Below are 11974 nucleotides of genomic sequence, written 5' to 3' on the forward strand. Positions count from 1 at the left end.
CTTTAATGTGAATTTGCATGATATGTCTTGTCTTGGAGGGCCTTATTGTGTGTGTGTGTGTGTGTGTGTGTGTGTGTGTGTGTGTGTGTGTGTGTGTGTGTGTGTGTGTGTGTGTGTGTGTGTGTGTGTGTGTGTGTGTGTGTGTGTGTGTGTGTGTGTGTGTGTGTGTGTGTGTGTGAAATCAAAGTTTGTTTGTCACACACATAGTTTGCTGGTATAAAAGGTGCAGCGAAATGCTTAGTTGCAAGCTCCCTCAACAGTGTGTGATGAGTGATGTCCTATAGCACTCCAGAGGGAAGCTAGAATACAGGTTACAGCAGGCTGAGTTGAGCTCTACTCATATAATTACATCATTATGTTACCCAGCTGGTTCTGACAGACACACAGCTCACACTCTCCCTCCCTCCCCAGGCTGAAGGGTGTTCTGATAGACACACAGCTCACACTCTGCCCAGGCTGAATGATGGTCTGATAGACACACAGCTCCCTCCCTCCCTCTCTCTCCCTCCCTCCCTCCCCAGGCTGAAGGATGTTCTGATAGACACACAGCTCCCTCCCTCCCCAGGCTGAATGATGTTCTGACAGACACACTGCTCTCTCTCTCCCTCCCTCTCTCTCCAGGCTGAAGGATGTTCTGACAGACACACAGCTCTCTCTCTCCCTCCCTCTCTCCCCAGGCTGAAGGATGTTCTGACAGACACACAGCTCTCTCTCTCCCTCCCTCCCTCCCCAGGCTGAAGGATGTTCTGACAGACACATAGCTCTCTCTCCCTCCCTCCCCAGGCTGAATGATGTTCTGACAGACACACAGCTCTCTCTCTCTCTCTCTCTGCCCAGGGTGAAGGATGTTCTGACAGACACACAGCTTCCTCTCTCTCTCCCTCCCTCCCTCCCTCCCTCCATCCCTCCCTCCCCAGGCTGAAGGATGTTCTGACAGACACACAGCTCTCTCTCTCCCTCCCTCTCTCTCCAGGCTGAAGGATGTTCTGACAGACACACAGCTCTCTCTCCCTCCCTCCCCAGGCTGAATGATGTTCTGACAGACACACAGCTCTCTCTCCCTCCCTCCCCAGGCTGAATGATGTTCTGACAGACACACAGCTCTCTCTCCCTCCCTCCCCAGGCTGAATGATGTTCTGACAGACACACAGCTCTCTCTCTCTCTCTCTCTCTCTCTCTCTCTCCCTCCCTCCCTCCCCAGGCTGAAGGATGTTCTGACAGACACACAGACACACACTCTTTCTCTGCTAAACTAATGTAGACATTAGTAAATGCCTTCTCTACATCTTCCTGAATGTTTTTAACTCCGTTGGAGGAGTTCCTGGATGGAGGCACGACGGGGGGGGGGGGGGGGGGGGGGGGGGGGGACCCTGTGACAACAATTTTGGACCCCCTTGTGGCCCCTCCTAAATGTGGAGTATGAAATCATTTTTACATAACACATTTTTGCTATCGTTCTTTTTTTTTTTTTTTTACATCCGTTATTAGAGAGAAAATGCAAATAAATTGTTGAGTGATTATGAACATGGTCTTTTGCCTGTTAATGCCTGCAATGCAATGAAGAAAACAATATGACAACAACAACGTCTAATGTAACTGGGCCCCTCCGACAGTACCACCTTGGGCCCTCCGACAGTACCACCTGGGCCCCTCCGACAGTACCACCTGGGGCCCTCCGACAGTACCACCTGGGGCCCTCCGACAGTACCACCTGGGGCACTCCGACAGTACCACCTGGGGCACTCCGACAGTACCACCTGGGGCCCTCCGACAGTACCACCTGGGGCCCTCCGACAGTACCACCTGGGGCCCTCCGACAGTACCACCTGGGGCCCTCCGACAGTACCACCTGGGGCCCTCCGACCGTACCACCCGGGGCCCTCCGACCGTACCACCCGGGGCCCTCCGACCGTACCACCCGGGGCCCTCCGACCGTACCACCCGGGGCCCTCCGACCGTACCACCCGGGGCCCTCCGTCTGTACCACCCGGGGCCCTCCGACCGTACCACCTGGGGCCCTCCGACCGTACCACCTGGGGCCCTCCGACCGTACCACCTGGGGCCCTCTGACCGTACCACCTGGGGCCCTCTGACAGTACAACTGGGCCCTCTAACAGTACAACTGGGCCCAGCTTGGCCCCCTCCCCCAGTTGATGGAGGCACGGTGGATTCAAAACAGCGCCCTTGTGCTTCATCTAGTGTATATATAATTTTTTGACATTTTATTTCACCTTTTATTTAACCAGGTAGACCAGTTGAGAACAAGTTCTCATTTACAACTGCGACCTGGCCAAGATAAAGCAAAGCAGTGCGACACAAACAACAACACAGAGTTACACATGGGATAAACAAACGTACAGTCAATAACACTATAGAAAAATATGTATATAGTGTGTGTAAATGAAGTAAGGAGGTAAGGCAATAAATAGGCCAATAGTGGCAAAGTAATTACAATTTAGCAATTTACACTGCGGTGATATATGTGCAGATGATGATGTGCAGGTAGAAATACTGGTGTGCAAAAGAGCAGAAATACAAAAACAAATATGGGGATGAGGTAGGTAGTTGGATGGGCTATTTACAGATGGGCTGTGTACAGCTGCAGCGATCGGTAAGCTACTCTGACAGCTGACGCTTAAAGTCAGTGAGGGAGATATAAGTCTCCTACTTCAGTGATTTTTGCAATTCGTTCCAGTCACTGACAGCAGAGAACTGGAAGGAATGGCGGCCAAAGGAGGTGTTGGCTTTGGGGATGACCAGTGAGATATACCTGCCGGAGTGCGTGCTATGGGTGGGTGTTGCTATGGTGACCAGTGAGCTGAGATAAGGCGGAGCTTTACCTAGCAAGGACTTGTAGATGACCTGGAGACAGTGGGTTTGGCGACGGATATGTAGCGAGGACCAGCCAACGAGAGCAAACAGGTCGCAGTGGTGGGTAGAATATGGGGCTTTGGTGACAAAATGGATGGCACTGTGATAGACTACATCCAATTTGCTGAGTAGAGTGTTGGAGGCTATTTTGTAGATGACATCACCGAAGTCTAAGGATCGGTAGGATAGTCAGTTTAACGAGGGTATGTTTGGCAGCATGAGTGAAGAAGGCTTTGTTTTGCAAAATAGGAAGGCAATTCTAGATTTAACTTTGGATTGGAGATGCTTAATGTGATAACAAGTTATGCCACTATTTATTGACTTCAATAACTATTTCTCATGTCACATGAAAACATCATAGATTCAAAGGTTTAAACTTTAGATCGGTTCAGTACCATATACCCCTTCTTGTAAAATTAGGCAATAACTGCATTTAGCTACAGTATAATATTATGTTTACAAGGCAATATAAAACTGGATAAGTTGCATCAAGTATTATCAAGTGTTAACCCAAAATTCTTGAAGTACAAATGCAGGCTGGGCAGAATAGTTTTATATCTAGACCTATGTCTGAGCCGTCTCATCCCCTCGCTGTTTTAGTGTCAGTGCAGTGCAGTGCTGTCTGTAGTGAATGGGAAGCCAACATCTGATTTCCATTAGTTGGTAGAAAATCCGTCAAGCTAAAGACATGTGTGAAGCTAGCCACAATAAGGATTAGCCACGGTCGTAGAATTTGCAGATCGCCTTCTAAATAAAAGCTCTCTTTCGAAAGCGATTCAAAAAATAGTTGAATCATGACATCTTTGGACTAGATAACACTAAACGACGTTGGAATGTAAAATGTAAATTCAACGAATGACAATAATTGGTTAAGACATAAAACATGTTGAAATTACACTGTAAATGTATTAGACTTTAGAATTGCTTTATTTATTTTTATTTATTTATTTTACCGTTATTTTACCAGGTAAGTTGACTGAGAACACGTTCTCATTTGCAGCAACGACCTGGGGAATAGTTACAGGGGAGAGGAGGGGGATGAATGAGCCAATTGTAAACTGACAGTACCACCTGGGGCCCCTCTGACAGTACCACCTGGGGCATTGTGGGGCATACGTATATGCTCTGTACAAACATGAATCTTGGGTCCATGAAATGGGGTATCAGCCTCCTCAGGGACAACCACAGCTTACAACTGTGAAGAGTCTTCACAGGATCCATAGGCACGGATCGATACATAGCAGGGTGACTGGTGAGCTTGTGCTACGATTATAGTATTTGTGAAAACTCTTCACAGTTGTAGTCTGTGGTTGTCACTGAGTAGACACCCTATTTCATGGACATAAGGTCCATAGGGAAGGTGGTACAGGGGCTCCCGAGTGGTGCAGCGGTCTAAGGCACTGCATCTCAGTGCTTGAGGCATCAAACTACAGACACCCTGGTTCAAATCCAGCCTGTATCACATCCGGCTGTGATTGGGAGTCCTATAGGGCGGCACACAATTGGCCCAGCATCGTCCGGGTATGGCTGGGGTAGGCTGTCATTGTAAATAAGAATTTGCTCTTAACTGACTTCCCTAGTTAAATAAAGGTTACATTTTAAAATATATATAAGTTTGCCCCACAAGGCAATTCTAAAGTCTAAAACATCCACAGTGCAATTTCACAGATTTTTATATTAACGAATTATTGTCTTTTGTTGAATTTATATAACAATATTCCGATTTTGTTTAGAATTAAGTTGTCTAAATATGGTATGATTCCGATATTTGTATCCGACTGAATCACTTTCAAATACTTTTATTTTGAAGGCAACCCGCAAAATACCACTACTGTGGCTAATCCTTATTGTGGCTAGCTTCACACAGGTAAACGAGAGCTCCTCCTCGCAAGACCTCTCACAAAGAATGTTCAAAATCTTCCATCAAAGCCATTTGAAAAAGGAATGACTGACCGTGTTTCGAAACGATCTATTGTAATATCTAATGGGACACGGAAATCTAGTATAAAGTAATCCTAAATCAACAAATGAAAATACATAATAAAACAAACTACAATTACTAACCTCCTGCAGTAAACTGGGCAGAGTAGGCTATCCCACGCAGCGAAACATTTCAATAGCCAGACAAACCAAATCAAATGCTTCCTTACCCGATGGACCTTTGTTCCGTTGAAAACTAAGACAGCAAAGTTCAGCCTGAACTAAACTTAGACAACTCCTTCACTATACGTCTGTTAAAACTAGGACTATTGTTGAGCCGTCCAGTCGGTGCGTTGTGAAATGAGTGAACTTCTTTTGGAGCGGAGTCCAGCCCACTGCGCACTGTAACCCGACCCAGGTGTTCCAGTACACAGCTGGCGCAGGTGAGCCCTCCCCTGGCCGCGGTGTATCATGGGGTATGTAGGTTTTTACACATTGACCGATGTTACTCATAATGTTCGGGTAATTACATTGCAATGACAGTATAGAGAAATGTAGGCAATTTATAATTTTGACTAAGGCTTTTGTCGCTTATATTGTAGGACTTATTAGATAAAGGTAGAATAGTTTCAGGTGTGAGTAGTCTAGTATCGGCATTAATAAATCAATTCATGTTTCTGCAGTGGTGGAAAAAGTATCAAAAGTATCAAAAGTAAATGTACAAGTTATTTCAAAGTCCTTATATTAAGTAAACCAGACGGCATCATTTTCTTGTTTTTTATTAATTTACGGACAGCCAGGGGCACACTCCAACACTCAGACATAATTTACAAATGAAGCATGTGTGTTTAGTGAGTCCTCCAGATCAGAGGCAGGGGATGACCAGGGATGTTCTCTGTTTAGTGAGTCCTCCAGATCAGAGGCAGTAGGGATGACCAGGGATGTTCTCTGTTTAGTGAGTCCTCCAGATCAGAGGCAGTAGGGACGACCAGGGATGTTCTCTGTTTAGTGAGTCCTCCAGATCAGAGGCAGTAGGGATGACCAGGGATGTTCTCTGTTTAGTGAGTCCTCCAGATCAGAGGCAGTAGGGATGACCAGGGATGTTCTCTGTTTAGTGAGTCCTCCAGATCAGAGGCAGTAGGGATGACCAGGGATGTTCTCTGTTTAGTGAGTCCTCCAGATCAGAGGCAGTAGGGATGACCAGGGATGTTCTCTGTTTAGTGAGTCCTCCAGATCAGAGGCAGTAGGGATGACCAGGGATGTTCTCTGTTTAGTGAGTCCTCCAGATCAGAGGCAGTAGGGATGACCAGGGATGTTCTCTGTTTAGTGAGTCCTCCAGATCAGAGGCAGTAGGGATGACCAGGGATGTTCTTTTGAGAAGTGTGCTAATTAGACAATTGTATTGTCCTGCTAAGCATTAAACATGTAATGAGTACTTCCTGCTAAGCATTAAACATGTAATGAGTACTTCCTGCTAAGCATTAAACATGTAATGAGTACTTCCTGCTAAGCATTAAACATGTAATGAGTACTTCCTGTTGTCAGGGAAAATGTTTAGAGTAAGAAATACATACCTTTCTTTAGGAATGTAGTGAAGTAAAAGTAGAAGTGTCAAAATTATGAATAGTAAAGTAAAGTGCAGATACCCAAAACAGCTTCTTAAGTATTACTTTCAAGTATTTTTTACTTAAGTACTTTACACCACCATGTTTCTGTTTGTCAAATAATAAAAATCAAATAACGTGTCAATTGTGTAATCCTACGTTGTATGAAATTATACAGTATTTTTGGGGTTGTCACTAGTGACCACAACCTCAGCTCTATCTAAAAAAATATATGAAAACAAAAAATGTGCTTTTGGGTCAAAGCTTTTGACTTGGTAAACCATTCCATTCTTGTTGGTCGGCTAAGGAGTATTGGTGTCTCTGAGGGGTCTTTGGTCTGGTTTGCTAACTACCTCTCTCAAAGAGTGTAGTGTATAAAGTCAGAACATCTGCTGTCTCAGCCACAGCCTGTCACCAAGGGAGTGTCACAAGGCTCGATCCTAAGGCCCCACGCTCTTCTTAATTTCCATCAACAACATCGCTCAGGCTGTAGGAAGCTCTCTCATCCATTTATATGCAGTTGATACAGTCTTATACTCAGCTGGCCCCTCCCCGGATTTTGTGTTTAACACTCTACAACAAAGCTTTCTTAGTGTCCAACAAGCTTTCTCTGCCTTTAACCTTGTTCTGAATTCCTCCAAAACAAAGGTCATGTGGTTTGGTAAGAAGAATGCCCCTCTCCCCGCCGGTGTGATCACTACCTCTGAGGGTTTAGAGCTTGAGGTGGTCACCTCATACAAGTACTTGGGAGTATGGCTAGACGGTACACTGTCCTTGTCTCAGAACATATCAAAGCTGCAGGCTAAAGTTAAATCTAGACTTGATTTCCTCTATCGTAATCACTCCTCTTTCACCCCAGCTGAAAAAATTACCCTGATTCAGATGACCATCCTACCCATGCTAGATTACGGAGACGTAATTTATAGATTGGCAGGTAAGGGTGCTCTCGAGCAGCTAGATGTCCTTTGCCATTCGGCCATCAGATTTGCCACCAATGCTCCTTATAGGACACATCACTGCACTCTGTACTCCTCTGGAAACTGGTTATCTCTGTATACCTGTCGCAAGACCCACTGGTTGATGCTTATTTATAAAATCCTCTTAAGCCTCACTCCCTCCTATCTGAGATATCTACTGCAGCCCTCATCCTCCACATACAACACCCGTTTAACATTCTGTTAAAGGTCCCCAAAGCAGACACATCCCTGGGTCGCTCGTCTTTTCAGTTCGCTGCAGCTAGCGACATGGAACGAGCTGCAACAAACACTCAATCTGGACAGTTTTATCTCCATCTCTTCATTCAAAGACTCAATCATGGACACTCTTACTGACAGTTGTGGCTGCTTCGCGTGATGTACAGTCGTGGCCAAAAGTTTTGAGAATGACACAAATATTAATTTCCACAAAGTTTGCTGCTTCAGTGTCTTTAGATGTTTTTGTCAGGTGTTACTATTTAAAAAAATAATATATATTTTACCAGGTAAGTTGACTGAGAACACGTTCTCATTTGCAGCAACGATCTGGGGAATAGTTACAGGGGATGAATGAGCCAATTGTAAACTGGGGATTATTAGGTGACCATAATGGTTTGAGGGCCAGATTGGCAATTTAGCCAGGACACCGGGGTTAACACCCCTACTCTTACAATAAGTGCCATGGGATCTTTAATGACCTCAGAGAGTCAGGACACCCGTTTAACGTCCCATCCGAAAGACGGCACCCTACACAGGGCAGTGTCCCCAATCACTGCCCTGGGGCATTGGGATATTTTTTAGACCAGAGTAAAGAGTGCCTCCTACTGGCCCTCCAACACCACTTCCAGCAGCATCTGGTCTCCCATCCAGGGACTGACCAGGACAAACCCTGCTTAGCTTCAGAAGCAAGCCAGCAGTGGTATGCAGGGTGGTATGCTGCTGGCACTATGGAATACTGAAGTATAATTACAATCATTTCATAAGTGTCAAAGGCTTTTAATGACAATTAGATGAAGTTGATGCAAAGAGTCAATATTTGCAGTGTTGACCCTTCTTTTTCAAGACCTTTGCAATCCGCCCTGGCATCCTGTCAATTAACTTCTGGGCCACATCCTGACTGATGGCAACCCATTCTTGCATAATCAATGCTTGGAGTTTGTCAGAATTTGTGGGTTTTTGTTTGTCCACCCGCCTCTTGAGGATTGACCACAAGTTCTCATTTGGATTAAGGTCTGGGGAGTTTCCTGGCCATGGATCCAAAATATCGATGTTTTGTTCCCCGAGCCACTTAGTCCTTTTTGCCTTATGGCAAGGTGCTCCATCATGCTGGAAAAGGCATTGTTCGTCACCAAACTGTTCCTGGATGGTTGGGAGAAGTTGCTCTCAGAGGATGTACCATTCTTTAGTCATGGCTGTGTTCTTAGGCAAAATTGTGAGTGAGCCCACTCCCTTGGCTGAGAAGCAACCCCACACATGAATGGTCTCAGGATGCTTTACTGTTGGCATGACACAGGACTGATGGTAGCGCTCACCTTGTCTTCTCCGGACAAGCTTTTTTCCGAATGCCCCAAACAATCGGAAAGGGGATTCATTGGGCCCATTGAACCGCTCTCCTTGAAGTTCTTGATGATCTGATAAATGGTTGATTTAGGTGCAATCTTACTGGCAGCAATATCCTTGCCTGTGAAGCCCTTTTTTGTGCAAAGCAATGATGCCGGCACGTGTTTCCTTGCAGGTAACCATGTTTGACAGAGGAAGAACAATGATTCCAAGCACCACCCTCCTTTTGAAGCTTCCAGTCTGTTATTCGAACTCAATCAGCATGACAGAGTGATCTCCAGCCTTGTCCTCGTCAACACTCACACCTGTGTTAACGAGAGAATCAATGACATGATGTCAGCTGGTCCTTTTGTGGCAGGGCTGAAATGCAGTGGAAATGTTTTTGGGGGATTCAGTTAATTTGTATGGCAAAGAGAGACTTTGCAATTAATTGCAATTCATCTGATCACTCTTCATAACATTCTGGGGTATATGCAAATTGCCATCATACAAACTGAGGCAGCAGACTTTGTAAAAATGTATATTTGTGTCATTATCAAAACTTTTGGCCACGAATCTATTATTGTATCTACCTTCTTTCCCTTTGTGCTGTTGTCTTTGCCCAAAAATGTTTGTACCATGTTTGTGCTGCTGCCATGTTGTGTTGCTAGCATGTTGTTGTCATGTGTTGCTTCCATGTTGTGTTGTCATGTGCTGCTGCCATGTTGTGTTGCTAGCGTGTTGTTGTCATGTGTTGCTTCCATGTTGTGTTGTCATGTGCTGCTGCCATGTTGTGTTGCTATCGTGTTGTTGTCATGTGCTGCTTCCATGTTGTGTTGCTAGCATGTTGTTGTCATGTGCTGCTGCCATGTTGTGTTGCTAGCGTGTTGTTGTCATGTGTTGCTTCCATGTTGTGTTGTTATGTGTTGCTGCCTTGCTGTGTTGTTGTCTTAGGTCTCTCTTTATGTAGTGTTGTGGAGTCTCTCTTGTCGTGATGTGTGTTTTGTACTATATTTATATTTTTAATCCCAGCCCCCGTTCCCGCAGGAGGTATTTTGCCTTTTGGTAGACCGGCATTGTAAATAAGAATGTTCTTAAATGACTTGCGTAGTTAAATAAAGGTTCAATATTTAAAAAAAAAACATATTATGACTTTGTTGTTGTGCTATTGTAGTGACGACCATGTTTTTGGACAGAAATGGATGTGTTATTATTTTTGTGCCATATGTCATGCATATTTATTAGACGTCATCCTCTCGTTTTCGAATGGTCGGGGAAGATGGCGGAAGCGGATGTTGGCTCGTCGAGTGGAGATGAGAGTTGGAAGGAATGGATCACAGTGGCGAACAAAACAGGAAATAAGACAAGTGGTCGTGGAATCTAGTAAATTCAACACTATTTCTGACTCTTTGAAGGTTTTGGACCGATGGAGTTACGTAGAGGTCTAAACTACTTAAGTAAAACTACTTTAAAGTACTACTGAAGTATTTTTTTTAGGGTATCTGTACTTTACTATTAATATTTTTTGACTACTTTTACTTCACTACATTCCTTTTTTTATTTATTTTTTGGTACTTTTTCTCCCAATTTCGTGACAAGGACATCCTGGCCGGCTAAACTCTCCCCTAACCCGGACGACTCTGGCTCTCCATGGATGTGGCGAGCTGTGACACAGCCTGGGATCGAACCCTGACACTGACACTCAGAAGTACCCGTTACATTTTGAATGCTTAGCAGGACAAGAAAATGGACCAATTCACACACTTATAAAGAGAACATCCCTGCTCATCCCTACTGTCTCTGATCTGGCGGACTCACTAAACACAAATCCTTTGTTTGTAAATGATGTCTGAGTGTTGAGGAGTGTTCCTCTGGCTACAAAAACTAGAACATGGTGCCGCCTGGTTTGGTTAGTATAAGGAATTGTGAATTATCTCTAATTTTACTTTTGATACTTAAGTTTATTTTAGCAATTACATTTATTTTTGATACTTAAGTATATTTAAAACCAAATACTTTTAGACTTTTACTCAAGTAGTATTTTACTGAGTGTCTTTCACTTTTACTTGAGTCATTTTCTATGAAGGTATCTTTACTTTTACTACAGTATGACGATTTGTGTACCTTTTCCACCACTGGGGTTACCTGGGAGATCCATTTGACGTCTAGAGTTGGCTGAGGTTGCGTCAGTGAGGATAACAAGAAGTGGGCTTATTTTGTTTTTGTGTGTGTCCGAGGAGCAGGAGGAGTGTGCTTTGCACCTGAAAAAGATATTGGATTGGAATGTGTTGTGTGTGGATCTGTGAAGCAGGGTACCTATCAAGGGGATTGTCTCTGGAGAGGCACTAGGAGTGAGAGCAGAGGATGTAACTGAAGAAGTAGAGGCAGTGGTCGGTGCACGCCGACTGACCTGTATGGTGGATGGAGTGAGGAAGCCCATTCCATCCATTATTTTGTTCTTTGAAGAAGAGTCTCCTTTCACACGTATGTTTGGGTTATGTGACATACCCTGTACACGCCTTCATGCCCAAACCCTTTGCAGTGTGACACATTTCAAATATTTGAACATGAGTCAAGTGTATGTAGACAGGAGGAATATCGATAGCCCAATATTGGACTAAAGCAGCCTAACTTTACTCCTTAGTCCAAGGACCTTACACGTTCTGTTTAAAGGGCAAATTGGCTCCGGAAGCCAAAACAAAGCCACTCCATCTAAACATGAATCAATTCTCAATTGCCATACGATTCTAGAAAACAGAAATCCCTCTACTTCCATTTCTCATCAAAAATAATTTCACAAATGCAAAATACACACTTACTGCTCACTGTTTTAACCCGTTTTAACAGTTGCGGCAGACCGTATTTTTCAGTGTTTTGTCTTGTCTGTTTTCAGTAAATAAGCGCTGTAACATTGAAAAAAAAAATGGCCGTTTGGGAACGCTAACCCTATAAAAGGTGTGTATCAATTCAACCTTTTTCTCGCTGATATGAAAGATAAGGTTCTTATGATTCCAAATCCAGACCGCAAGCGATGTGTGTTAATCTTCAAACCAAGTGTTGGGGCTC

The 11974-nt window shown here is 44.4% G+C and overlaps 1 protein-coding gene across 2 annotated transcripts in view; it reads right to left on the minus strand.

Annotated features, from left to right (window-relative positions):
* Window positions 1–5203, minus strand: part of ppp1r13l (protein phosphatase 1, regulatory subunit 13 like) — a 77827-nt gene extending 72624 nt beyond the window's left edge. Inside the window, exon 1 of one of the 2 annotated variants that reach the window (XM_055895173.1) lies at window positions 5022–5203. The gene's annotated coding sequence lies outside the window, so the exon portion shown is untranslated. The other variant, XM_055895174.1, reaches the window with a different exon arrangement.
* Window positions 5204–11974: the final 6771 nt, after the last annotated feature.

The sequence above is a fragment of the Salvelinus fontinalis genome, chromosome 33 (assembly GCF_029448725.1).
Source record: "Salvelinus fontinalis isolate EN_2023a chromosome 33, ASM2944872v1, whole genome shotgun sequence".
In the NCBI taxonomy this organism is placed as follows: Eukaryota; Metazoa; Chordata; class Actinopteri; order Salmoniformes; family Salmonidae; genus Salvelinus; species Salvelinus fontinalis.